Raw genomic sequence first — 12,188 nt, 5'->3', positions numbered from 1 at the left:
CCAAAAAGCAGCACCCAGCTGTGCTTCTCTGTCCTCCTGACCCCCAGCCCAGTCCTTCCCTCTCGTGCCCGTGGCAGTTTCCAAGAAAAGGAAGCTGAGAGACCGGTGACTTTTTAATGCTGACAAATGTTGTCCACTGCAGGTATAATTTGCTGCTTAAAGTCATAATGGCCATTTTAGATACATTTTCTTGAACCATCATCCATGAACAATGGGCTTTTCTACAGAAATGTGAGTTTAACAACCCTAAGGCTCTTCTAATTTACCCCAGCAAGCTGATACAGAGAATAATTTAAAAATTAACTTTTCCTCCCCCTCTTTGATTCCTGCCCCAGTACAGTTACTGCAAAGAGGCGTACAGAGTGAAGACTCAAAATGCAGCTGCGTCCTGCATCTTCAGCGCCTGTAGCTCTGTCCTCGATTTCCAGAATTAACTCCAATAAATTATGCATTTCTACATGCTTAACCAGGAAAAGTCTGCACAGTGACAGTGCAGAGTCACTCAGAAGGGAAAAAAATCTGACCCTGTAGTGCTATGGATGACAGCTATTTTTGCCTTTTTGCTGATACATTGCCACCTGGGATAATTTACTAAAGAAAGAAACTAATGAAATTACTGGAGTACCAGACAAAGAAGGAAAAAAACGGAAGGAGAAAAAGGAAAATTCCCATTAACATCACAGTACAGAACAATGAAAATGCCTCCCACCTGCAAACTTCTCAAAAACATTTCCATAGAGCCCCAGCTTCTAATTTGGCTTCAATTTGTAGTGGCAGAGAACTGAAATTTATTGAAAGGAGATAAACAGGAGTTTTAGGAAGGCAATGTGATGAACACTCCTAGGAAATTGCAGCAGGTGTGAGCATTAATATTATTTTCCTCTACCCTGAAACTTGTTCCCTTTGCACATAAACCACAGCTTTCCCATTAGTCCATATCATCCTGGCTCTGTATTGGTTTTGAACTCCTAAGTTCATCGCAGCGCTATCCAAGGTGCAGACGAGCTGGCTAAGATCCTTCTGGGTAACTGTGCAAAGTGCATGGAGGGAGCAATGATGGCTCTGCTTAAAACTATGCTTAAATTTTTCCTTTTCCACATGCTGACAATGATTCACAGGGAGTTACATTTGTATTTGTCAGGGAGAACCCACACATACGGTGGACTTCTTGAGAAATGGCGCTCAATGCATGGCCCTTTAGGGTGAAGTGAAGAGCTAGCTGTAGTTTTAGAGAAGGATATACATTCATCTCTGTGTCAGGTTGACATGTTTTACACATTCATACATTAATTTGATTCACAAATTTACTGATCTTCTTTTCCTGGTCACCTTCAAAACCCGCCTATTGCAGCCTATATTTTTAATCCCCTTTTTTTCCTGCTTGCTGATTTCTTCTTATCCTAAAGCAATGACTTAATTTTCTCCTTTGAAATAATTTAAGGGATCTGGCCTTGTGGTGTTTACTCGTGCACCCTATTCAGTTTTCCTCTAAATAAATATTTTGCAAAAATTACAGCACAAAAGGGCATTGGAAGGAAATCAGAGTCCAGCACACAGAGGCTGATGTCCTCAGCCGGCTGAAAACAAATCAACCTGGGCCCTGCAAGCTGAGCCTGGGCAGTCAGAGAGAGCCAGCACGACAGCAACTTTATTGTTTAATATTCATATTCTGTTTATTTTAATGCTGGGAGGCAAATCTTTTCTACGTACAAATGAGAAAGCAGTATTTGTTTTCACCAATTCAACCCTCATTTTAGCCACAAGGTTACCTGACAGCCTCCCTCCCGCAGCAGCAGTGGGGAGCAATCCCGGTCCGCCTCGGGAAGCTGCGGTGGGAGGAGGCACGGGTGGGAAGCGGTGGCTGACCAGTGCCTGGGAGCCAGTCCCTGCCAAGTGTGGTAACTTTTCTGGTCATGCAGTGAACAGCGTGAACCGTATGAGAGAACTCAAGCTTGTATGTGAGTCTTCACAATCTGGTACTGGTGAGCTAGAGTTAAGAATTTCTCAGGTTTGAAACCTATAGAAAATCAATGAAGATAAGGGGATGTCTGATCTCACATCTCTTATTCTGCTACTTTTTTCCACATGAGGGCAGTTTTCTTAACTACTGACTTTGAAACACAAGCTTTACTATAGCTTTGACAAGATCATCATGAACAAGTGAGGTCTGACATTCAGGATAAGGAGAAGAAACCTCCGTAATTCCCATTCTGCAGCTGAAGAAGTAAGGTGGTGGTATGCAATATGTCTGTTTCTGTCTTTTGCAATCTCAGTTGATGACCAAGACAGAACTTGTGAAATAACCAGCCAGCCACATGGTCAGCCAAGAAATGATTTAAATATCTTTTTCTGAAATATCCGTAGGACGGTGACTCTGTTTTCACACATGGCTTTGTTTAGGAAGTGGAATTTCTGCTACTGTTAGCAGAGCTCCCGCTATGGCCTAGGTACGTGGATGTATACAACATACAAACCCCACTGAGCAAATATTTTGCCATGATTTGAACGTGACAGGCTGAGCGTACAGTAGGGATGGAAGATTTTATGGTCATGTCATCCCTCTAGCTTGTATTCCAGATGGGACAAAGATGTCTTTCCTTTTACCTGCCTCTATCTCTGCACTATGTCCCTACATCTTAAGCAGAAATGGAGACATGCTGAGGATACGTCCATAGAGTAAAACACATTTTTCCTTTCTAAATTCCCAAAATAAGGTCAGGAAATTCTCTTTCTGTTCATGGACTTTCTGCAAGCTGGCAAAGAGGCTAAATTAACTGCATACATTATTCATTACAAATTATTCACTCTATGCAGCACATACTGATTGTTTAGAAAATTCATTTTTTCTGTCCTAGAAATGTCACTGGCTGTAACTCATTACCTCATCATTGACAAATTCTGTTGATTGCTTGACTAGTTGCTTTAACTAATCCAGGATTATGGATTGCAAGAATAATAATAGCCACTTCTCTAGCACTTTGCACATGAGGATCTCAAAACATGATTTTGAAATGCTAATTAATCCCCAGAGCACCTGGGAGGTGAAATATTCCTATCCTTATAGCAGATTTGTAGCTCTTGAACCTTGTCAGGAGGTAGAAAGTCATTCTGCTGACTCACACAAGCTGCCAGGTCAGGTGGGTCTCATTAGCTCCAACCAGCCAAGATAAAAAGCTGAGCATTAAAAAGGAAGGGGAAAAAAAAAGGGAAATCAAGTAAGAGGAGGTGGGAAGGGTGAAAGAGCAGTAGGTAGTACTTTTGTTAGCTGCTTCAGGCTTGAGGAAGCATTGATAGCCTGTTTGGTTTCAGAGCCTTGTTCTTAGTGCAGTTGTTGAGGTAGCTGAATAAATGTTAGAGAGTTAAATGGAAATGAACACTTCCAGTTGAGCTCACTGACTACACTGAATCTTTCAGGCCTTTCTTTACTTATTCTGCAGGGTGTATTTCCAGACTAGCCTACGCTAGCAGTTCAGAAGTTGTATGACATGAGTTTTACTAGGTACCTGTAGCTGATCTGTATGGCTGCAAAAAGTTGGAGTAGCTGTGTGTGCTGTGCTAAGTGTGCAGTGACTACTTGTCTTGGACATCTGTGTGTTTGGTAGCCTGACAGTTTCTTGCTCAAAGATGAAGCAATTTGATGACTGTTAGAAGAAGCTGTCTATTACCTAAACTGGTGAATATGACAGGCTGGCAAACAAGCTAGATGGCTAAGGATTTCCTTTGCCTAGGATCATTTCTAGGTAGTAGAATGGCTACAGTGGAGTTTTAAAAGCTATATACTGGAGCCAGCTGATCTTTGGCTGGTACAAGGACTAGTGGGAGAAGAGTTTTTGCTGTATATCTGCATCCCTTACGCTTTTTCACTTTATCATCTATTGGGAAACTGAGGTATACAAGGCAAGAGGAACTTACTGTCTGAAACATGGGGAGGTGTGGGGATTTGGGTCTTATCTCAAAGTCTTTCATGAACAACATCATATCTTGTGGTATTTTAAATTTTCCCTGCATTTGTTGGTCTCTTAAGAGATCAAGTGGTAGGTCAGCTAGGCACTGTGGTAAAGTGGAGCTCTGAAAGCAAAGAGTGTTCTGCTCTGCAGCAAAGGAACATCAAGCAAAAACACCAAGTAAACTGTGTATGTTGTCAGTGGGTGTTTCCAATGAAAATATAGAGCAGGGGCTTTGAGCAGAGGCACACAAACATGTGTTATTCCTTCAAAAATAAGCAGAACTGAAGATTTCAGTGAAACAAATGTTACCAGGGCTGGATAATTTAATGTATGCTGAGGGGAGGGGAATGAAAAGGGGGAGTGGGTGCATGACTCTTAACACTCCTTTGTCTAGAAGTGTGCAGTATGGCAGCTAACATTTGTGCTTTAAAAATTTAATTACCATCTGAAGAAGTGAATCCAGATAACAAGCAAACACAGACAGAATGAGAGGTAGGGGACCAGTTGATGGCTGTGAGCTGCAGTGTATGGATGCTAATGCTGTTCTGGAGCTAATGTATTTTTTGAAAAAGAGGAGGGCAAAGAAAAAAAAAAATCTACAAAAAAAACCCTGAAAGCCATGAGCACTCGTGGTTCAAGGGAAAAACAATAATCTGTCTAGCAGGGACATTTACACAGAAATAGTGTGACAAAAACTTACATATTGCTGCAGGTTATACTGCAGGGCTCTATGGCATTGATGTGAGTACTTGATTAAATAAGAGCAGTAGGGGTATAGAGAACTGCTGCTTAAATTTTCGGTAAAATGATCTTGCCAGCCTTCATTGATATCAAGAAAAGGACTGACTGGGTCCTTATGACCTAATTCTACTCTTCCTTGCACAAGAAGATGAAGGAATTGCTTTCTGGAGGTTAATGGCTTTAGACTTGTATGTAAATGAGGGGAAAAATCTGATCTTAAATCTCTAGGAAGCAAAAAGTAGTGACAGGATTTACTGCAGACCTCTTCCACAGAGGAAGTCTGTGGGGGCTGGCAGGGAGGGATTGTGTAATTAGAGGAGCCTTTAGCAGTACCGTTCATTCTGCACATGTCTTCCCATTTCAGTGCTGGCCAGTGTGGAGATTTGAGGAGGAAGAAGGAGGTGACAGAGTAGCTGTGGATGGGACTCTGCCAAGGGCTGTCCCAGATCCCACAAGGGTGTGTTTGTATTGTCCCTTCCTGACAATGTTTTTCTGGCCAAGATCCTTGACTGTCTATGCTGACTCACCTTGGGGTGGGTTTGGGGCATGTGAGCAGTGGCCCAGGTGGGAAGTCAGGGCAACCTGGGCAGCAGTGAGCTCCTCGAGCCTTGGGGACAGTTCTGCATCTGTGGCTATCTGAGATCACACACAGCCCACAATGTGGTGCAGTGGAGTAGGTGACACTACCACCCCATTCCCCTACTGACGCTGCAGGACTCTTCAAAACCTTGGCAAGGTGGAAGGGGACCAGGATGCTGGACCAAGAGCCGCCTTCTCCTGTGGACGAGTCCCATGTTGGAGCAGCATGAACATAGCGAGATTTAGTTTTGCCCCAGTGGTAATGAGGACAGGACTGGCCACTCTGCCTATCCTGACCTTCAGATCCCCAAAGCTACATGTCCCAGCCTGGCTTTGGTCTGGTTTCGCCTTTCCTTTCATGGTCAGGCCCTGTACCTCGGAGGCTGTTGCCTGTTCAGGTCTGCCCCTCTGCCCCGGACTGGTGGCACTGTGCCATTTCTGAGTGGGTACCAAAGCTGCTTCCTACATGTGGAGTTCACAGATGCATGCAGGCAGAGAAGGGTCTGCGTCCAGGAGATGCAAGCACCCTTCCTTGTGCTGACCTGTACCTTCCTGTGGCACCTTTCTGTCATCTATGTGACAGCAAGGAGGGCAGGGTGAGCCCAAATATGAACCAGAGAGGCTGAACAGCCACTTTGTGCTAAAGAATGAGATTTCAAGTCAGGGAGAATTGCAGTAATTTTCCTGTTCAAAGGGCAGAGAAAATAATAGCTTGTTTGCCATGGATATCAGATACCTGGAAAACCAAATGGATCCCTGGTGTAACTTTATGGTCTTCAACAAAGTTAGCCTGAGATCAATAACAGCCAGGGACTTGAAAGTTTTCAGGTAAGAGCTATTAAGGGCATACCTCTTTGCCCCCTGTGGAATGGATAATGTGTTTCTGTTGTTTTGTCATCTCCAGGCTCAAAGACTATCTGGGGCTGTTGTCCATTCATTCTTTTCTCTTGGAAAATGTGTACGTGTCCTGGGGAACCCAAGTTCCTGTGGTCTGTGTAGGTGGGGGGGGCAGTACTAGTAATAGCACAATGAGCCCGAACTGTTTCTTCTGAGTGACGACTGGGATGCCCAGTTGAGACAGGACAGAGAAGTATGTGTTACTAAACCCTGTGTTGCTAGCTCTGCTGTGTGGGTTACTGCTTCAGGGTTACTAGAATGGCATTTCCCATATACACTTTCATTCATTCTTCAGGAGAGAAAAAATAATATATTCTGCCATTGCCTACGTGATGTAGGATTCTATTTACCTTAATCTGTTCCTTCATTTGCTCTCTGTTTGCTGCCTCTCGCCTCTTTTGTATGTTTTCCTTCTTGCTTCACTTCTTAATGAAATGTGATTTCCCTAGTTTTCTGGTTCCCTTGAATCATCAACAAAAACCTGGCATGACTTTTTTTAAAGACTTACTATCAATATACTTATAAAATAACTTTAATCAATGCTACCTCTTGGGGAATTCCTAAGTAATTGCTAGAATACAACTAATTATTGTACTGTTACTTTACCGTTCAGTCGTTATTCTTCTGTGTAGTTGTAACTTTTGCTATCTAAATATTAGCTCTCTGATGAGCACTCTCATTAAGCTACATTTTTATCCTCAAGAAAATGTGTAATTTGCTTAATTGCTTTCACTCATCTGTTTAACTCCTGTGCTACCATGTCACTCCTTTTAAGAACACTTGTCATTTCTAACTTAAAAGTCTGAGAGGAACTTCTTAAGGAAGAGGTAGGTGGCTTCAGCTTTGAGAGACCTTACTTACCATGGGGGAAAAGTTCAGTAACCTTTTCCAAAAGGATAAAAAGCCAAAATATCAAAAGCTTTTGTTTCTCAAGAGGTTCAGAAAAGGGCTAGGGGAATATTATTTCCTGAATATTATTCAGAAAAGTTTGGGAGGGTGCTGGGGTGGGGTGGATATTTTGTTCTTTTCAAGCTGAAGTTAAATAATCTGTGCAGGATGTAGTCAATGTTGGCAATTCAGCTTGAAATGAAGCATAGTAATTTTTTTTCTGATACTTTAGACTCATAGAATCATAGAACAGTTCAGGTTGGAAGGGACCTTGAAAGATCATCTGGTCCAGCCTTCCATGGGAAAGAGACCCTCAGTGAGATTATTTAGCACCCTGTCCAATCCTGAAAACCTCCAGTGATGGGGACTTTACCACATCCCTGGGGAGGTTGTTCCAGTGAATGATTGTTCTCACTGTGAAAAAATTTCTTTCTTATCTCAAGATGAAACCTCTCCTGCTGCAACTTGTACCCATTGCCCCTTGTCTTCTCCATGTGGCTCCTTGTGAAGAGCCATCCTCTCTGTAGCTGCCCTTTAAGTACTGAAATACTGTGATGAGGTTCCCCTGAGCATTCTCTTCTCCAGGGAGAAAAGACTTAACTCCTTTACTCTTTCCTCATAGAGAAGGTTCTCCAGCCCTTTAATTATCTTCGCAGCCCTCCTTTGGACCCTCTCCAGTCTGTCCACATCTTTCTTGAATTGTGGGGACCAGAACTGGACACAGTACTCCAGGTGTGGCCTGACAAGCACTGAGTAGAGTGGGATGATCACCTCTGCTAGCAATGCCCCAGGATGCAGCCCTGGCATCTGGCTCTCCCTTCTGTCATGTCTACCTCACCACTGAGTTTAGTGTCATCAGAAAACTTGGTGAGGGTGTTTTCAGTCCCTTCATCCAGATCATTTTTGAAGATGTGGAACAGCGTGGGGCCCAGTATTGGCCCCTGAGGGACCCCACTTGTGACAGGCTGCCAGCCTGAGTAAAAACCATTGATCACCACCCTCCGAGTGCAGCCTGTTAGCCAGTTTCCCACCCAGCTCACAGACCACCCATCCAATCTGTATCTTGCCAGTTTGTTCAGAAGACAGTGGGAAAGTATCAAATGCTTTGCTAAAGTCCAGGTAAACAGCATCCACTGCTCTCCCCATGTTGACAGAACATGTGATTAGTGACCGGGTTAGTATGGTATGATTTGCCCTTGGTAAATCTCTGCTGGCTTTTTCCAATCACCTGCTTCATTTGGTTAGTAATAGTTTCTAGAAGGACTTTTTCTATTACTTTCCCAGGGACTCAAGTAAGACTAAGGGGCCTATAGTTTTCTGGGTCCTCTTTTGGACCCTTCTTGTAGATGGGTATGGCATTTTCTCTCCTCCAGTCATCAGAGACACCCCTTAATCTCCACAACTACTCAAATATTATTAACAATGGCCTTGCAACAATGTCAGCTGCTTCTCTTAACGCCCTGGGGAGGATTCCCTGTGGGCCCATGGATTTATGGGGGTTGAGCCCTTGCAAGAGACCACAGACCTGCCCTTCCTCCACCACTGGTGGGTTGTTGTAGCTACTTGATCTTGTGATCTGGGGTCCAGCTATGCCAGTAAAGACAGAAGCAAAGAAGGTATTGAGACTTCCACCTTGTCAGTATTATTAATGACTAGTTTCCCTGCCTTGTTTAGCAACAGGCCTATGTCTTCCCAGTGCTTCTGTTTACTGCTTACATATCTAAAGATCCCTTTCTTGTTGTACTTGGCATCCTTGGCCAATTTCAGTTCTAGCTGAGCCTTAGCCTTCCTGACTGGGAAGCCATTGTAATTTTTAAAGCAGTGCCATTAAAAATGAATGTAGCTGTATCAATTGCGATGTGTTACCTTGTGGTTTACATTTCCAGGTATTCTGTAGAACATGCTTTTTTTTCTTTGCAATAACCTTGGCTTTTGCCTGCTTGCAATGAGGTGGCGTGTATTTAGACACTGTCACAAAGAGTAGTCTGTGGTAGTTCATTATTGTTAAAATTGTAATAAGCGTATTAGTAAAGCAAAGCTATCGCTAAGATCTGCAATACCAGCAGAAGCTTCTCTCTTTGTCTTCCAATTTCTTTAATGCTAGATACTGACAGGTAATAATGACTTGAAGGAGTGCTCATAAAAGGCACTTTTTCCCCTAACCTGGTTAGAAAGGTTCTTATGAAATTATTGCAAGCATTGAATCTCATTCAGTTTCTGTTTAATAATAGATTCTTGTGTAATGCAAGTGTTTTTTCCTTTATCAAGTCCCTGCTGACCTTTTTAGGATTGCTTCCACCGCTGTTCCAAGTTAATGCACCTGAACAACAGCACAAACCCCACGACTGCCACATCCCCAGTGCGTTTAGCAGTAGGGGCCATGCTGGCTCAGCTGGAGTGGGAGGTCCCCTGCTCTCTTACTCCATCCAGCTTCTTACCTTGCTCTCATGTTCTGGTTCCATGGTTCGTGGCCATGGGCAAAACATGCAGACCCAAGGGGCAGAGCAACATGGGCAGCGTGCTGGCTATCCTGTTTTCTTAGCACTTCTTTGCTCGTTGATTTGCAGAACTATATTAGAAGCAACCCTGACTGGCATTATCTCCCTGGGCTTGTAGGCAAGGGGGGAGAAAATTGCTACTGATTATGTTTGCAGAATAAGGAGGGGGGAGTTGTTTGTCCTCCCGTGGGGCCACATGGGGCCCAATTGCAAAAATAAGAGAAAATTGAAGTATTGGTGGAATTCCTCTTGCCCCTGGAATTTTCTATAGTGCTGCAGAAAACTCTAGGTGGCTTAGTTGTCATCTGACTATGATCTATTGTAAGTCCTCCTCTTATACATTCTCAATCTCTGCTTAATGAAGAGACAGGCATCATGAGAGCAGTTTGTAACAAATTTATTAGTCAGTCATATGCATTTAATTAATGTATAGCTCTGTATTCTACTTACAGGCAAAATTAATAAAGAACAGAAACAGATGGACATTTTTATCTCGCTGAAAATGAAGACACGCAATTCTCTCTGCTGATGATGTAATCCCAGACTGACCTGCTGCCAGAGGTTCTGGTGGTGAATTCGTCTGCTGAATTATTCAGGTTGTAAAAAGCATTTGGATCAAGTTTGCCAACTTAATGGCAAGCAGCCTGTCTAGGAGGGATGGTGCTTCATTCGTTCCCTGGGTCAACTGGCAGCCTCACCTGCCCTTTCCTTTACCTCCTACCAACAGTGTTGTTTAAAGTATTTTCTTAGTACATGGAGAAACCTTACCTGGGAAGCCCAAGGAACCAGTCAGGGTGTTCATGCCAGGAAAGTGCAGGCTGTGTGTGACCTAAATGATCATCTACCAAGGTCAGACGGAGGTTGGCAAATCAGTCCCATGCACGAGGGGCCCCACAGGGACGGCTCCTCTGTCGTGTTAGCAGCTGCAAACAGTAACTGCAGTAATACTCTGTCATGCCTTGTGTGGTGTTACCAGATAGTCATTTAGCATCCTAACAACAACTTTGGTCTGATTAATGCAGCCCAGCAAGGGTTTCCACAGGAATCGGTGGCGGGATGCTTTGGAGTGTGTGAACCAAACATTAAGTAGCTACAGGTGGCCTTTTGGTGTTAGAGGGGTAAAAAATGTAACTTCATATTGCCGAATCCTCCTGGAATTGCACACTGTGGGCAACATAATCCTTAAGAATGCATTTGTGTTTTCTTTAGTCTTGAGCTCACTAATCATCCATGCTTTTCTCTGTGACCTATGTATTAAGGTGTTAAAAGAGAAGGGCCAGGACTCTGCAGTTACATTAACGTAAAGCCGGAACAAAATGCAAGAATGTCAGTGTTTTCTAAGAGAAGAAGTGTCCCAAACAGAAGGTGACATACCATACCAACGTAATGAGTATGTCACTTCAAGAAGACCTGAGCAGACGCTCTATTTCTTCCCTGCTCTCCCCACCCCCACCAAAAAAAAAAAAAAAAAAATTATGGACAAGTACTAAGTACTCAGGCCTGTCAAAGCAAGCATTTTCACTTGCATAAAAAACATTTTGTGCTAACCCACCCCCCTTTTTTTCCCCCAATCTTCTCATCCACAACTCAAAATTCGTTTTAAACTGGAAGACTTAAGAAAGCTAGTTGCTTACTTTTCATACAAAATATTTGTCATAGTTTGACAGTTTACAAAATATGTATGTTTGGATGAAATGGCTTTTTCCTACAGAAAATTTCTGACATGTTCAAATTTAGTCAAATGGTTTCAGCATGTGAAATGATGTGCTATATTCAGTTATTCTGCTGGGTACTCCTAATGAGGCTGTTCTGTGGGCTATTCAGTCATGAGACTTAAGTGCTTTTCTTGAGACAATAAAAAAGGAAGGAAGCATCAAACAACTGGTATAGGAAAACTGAGATTTGAATAAAGGGAAAGGGCAAAATCAGTGGACATGGGAATACTGTTAGGCATACTGTCACCATTAAAATACAAAAGAAAGCATATGGTGAACCGTGACATGATATTCTGTATAATCAGATAATTTAGAGAGATTTAGTGGGTTGCTTTATGACTGAAGCATGGAATAGAGCAATAATTACTAATCTGTCACTTCCATTGACTTTGACTACATAGGACAATTGCTGCTTGATCTACTCTACAAATCCAGACTGGTCACATTCTCACTTAAACTGTGCTAATTTATGTTGTCAGAAGCTCAAATTAATTGGTACTAGGGGTGCCCTGCCATGCCTGCTTTCCTATGACAATGTCTCTTGTACTTACAGCTGGGAGACAGGTATGGGAACTGCAATGATGCCTCAGCTCTGCTCTGGGAACCTACAAAGCGAAGGAAACTTTGGATGACTAAACAAGTATAACAGTTCCCTCAATGAGATGACCCAGATCTATCCTAGTGCTTGAAAGGCCTTGACTGTTGTGAGAAGATGCAGGTTACCTCCATTTTTTTAAATGAGAGCAACATCTCCAACATTATGTTGGTTGTTGGATATAACTTTGAATATCTTGCACATACCTCTGGTTATGTCCTGTGAAGAATGGTTGTCTGAGTTGCATATCAAAAAGTTTTTGCTCTTTTTCTCTGTCATTTCCCAGGTTTTCCTAGAACCCTTTTTGCAAATATTGCTGATTTCCACC

Source organism: Aquila chrysaetos, chromosome 7, assembly GCF_900496995.4.
Source record: "Aquila chrysaetos chrysaetos chromosome 7, bAquChr1.4, whole genome shotgun sequence".
NCBI lineage: Eukaryota > Metazoa > Chordata > Aves > Accipitriformes > Accipitridae > Aquila > Aquila chrysaetos.
The sequence above is the reverse complement of the archived record's forward strand: the minus strand, read 5'-3'. Positions refer to the sequence as shown.